This window comes from Micromys minutus (assembly GCF_963924665.1).
Source record: "Micromys minutus genome assembly, chromosome: 30".
Lineage (NCBI taxonomy): Eukaryota > Metazoa > Chordata > Mammalia > Rodentia > Muridae > Micromys > Micromys minutus.
The window spans coordinates 32,218,921-32,221,059 of record NC_137965.1 but is presented as its reverse complement, the minus strand read 5'-3'; positions in this window follow the sequence as shown (position 1 = coordinate 32,221,059).

The window sequence follows — 2,139 nt, the reverse complement described above, 5'->3', positions numbered from 1 at the left end:
TATTGTTGAGGATAGTTTAAACTATCCTGTTTTTTCGAATTTTTTTTGTTTTGTTTTGTTTTGTTTTGTTTGTTTTGTTATTCCAACTGAATTTGCAAATTGTTCTTTCTAACTCTATGAAAACTTGAGTTGGAATTTTGATGGGGATTGCATTGACTCTGTACATTTCATTTAGCAAGATGTCCATTTATTATTTTAATGATATAAATCTGCCAATCCAATAGCATAGAATATCATTTCATCTTCTGAAAACTATTTCAATTTATTTCTTCAGAGATTTAGAATTCCTGTCATAAGGATCTTTCACTTGCTTAGTTACAGTCACACCAAGATATTTTATATCATTTGTGACTAATGTGAAGGGTATCATTTCTCTAATTTCTATTTATACTTTGAGTATATATAGTTTACTGATTTGTTTGAGTGAATTTTATATCCAGCCGCTTTGTGAAGTTGTTTATCAGGTTTAGGAGTTCTACAGCAGAATTTTTTTTATCCTACCATCTTTATATTAAACTCAGTGTCTATTTTTCTTTTTGTTTTGGGGGATCATAAGTCAATAGATGTGGTAGCCATTGAAATAGGAATTTTCTGGTATCAGACGTACTGTATTTTGTAAAGATGTTTTCATTGGGGGTATAATTGATATTTAAAAGTTGATTTTATATAAAAAACAGTTTATTGAGTTTGGGCACATGCTTTTACTCATCAATGCACAGCCATAATTAATGAACAACACAAGACACACAATTATCTCTGTGTTTGTTATTTTCCTTATTGGTATAACAAAGGGTTTGCTAAAAAATTTTATCTGTGGAAGTATTTACTTTGGCTTTCAGCTGAGAGGGCATTGAGGAGTTGAGGTGGCTGATTGCTCATGGTACACGCACAGCCAGCGAATAGCAGTGATGAGCTTTCTTTCTTCTTCTTTTTTTTTAAACAACTTTATTTTACAAAACAAAGATAAATGTACAGATTTTAAACATTTTTTGCTTAAAATTATACATTTTTTGTCAGTACTTTTTTCAGATTTTAACATAATTTTTATATAAAACTATATGAATATATTTTTTAGTCAGTACTTGATTTTTTTCAAGGTTTGATTGTATGCCTTGAAAACTTAATAGTTACAATGAGCTAAAGTACATGTAAAACAAAATGTAACATGGAAATAGTTAAAGTTTTCTTGTTTTGTAAATATTTTTTGTTTTGTTTTGTTTTCTTTATTTCTTGGACTTCATATAGTCTGTGAGTTGTTTCTGGGGGAGTGCAAGCCTCTGGGGTTAGCATCCCACTATCAGTGACTGCATATTATGTCTGTTCTTTTGTGACTGGGTTATCTCACTCAGGATGATATTCTCTAGATGCAGCCATTTTCTTAAGAATTTGGTTAAGTCATTGTTTCTGGTGGCTGAGTAGTATTCCATTGTGTATATGTACCACAATTTTTGTATCCATTCATCTTCTGAAGGACATCTGGGTTCCTTCCAGCTTCTGGCTATTATAAATAGAGCCGCTATGAACATTGTGGTGCATATATCTTTGTTGTGTATTAAAGTGTCTCTGGGGTATATGCCCAGAAGTGGAATAGCTGGGTCTTCAGGTAGTACTATATCCAATTTTCTGAGGTATCGCCAGACAGATTTCCAGAGTGGTTGTATTAGCTTGCAACCCCACCAACAGTGGAGAAGTGTTCCTCTTTCTCCGCAGCCTCGCCAGCATCTGCTGTCATCTGAGTTTTGGATCTTGGCCAATCTGACTGGTGTGAGGTGGAATCTCAGGGTTGTTTTGATTTGCATTTCCCTGATGGCTAAGGATGTGGAGCACTTCCTCAGATGTTTCTCGGCCATTCGGTGTTCCTCAACTGAAAACGTTTTGTTTAGCTCTGTACCCCATTTTTTAATAGGGTTATTTGATTCTCTGGTGTCTAGCTTTTTGAGTTCCTTGTACACCTTGGATATTAGGCCTCTATCTGATGTCCCTGATTCTGATAAATACAGAGGCAGATGCTCACACTGAACTGAGGTCAACCATTGGACTCAAACATGTGCTCCCCAGAAGAGGAGACAGATGTAGGACTGAAGGAGTTGAAGAGATTTGCAACCCATAGGAAGAACAGCAATATCAACCAGACATCCC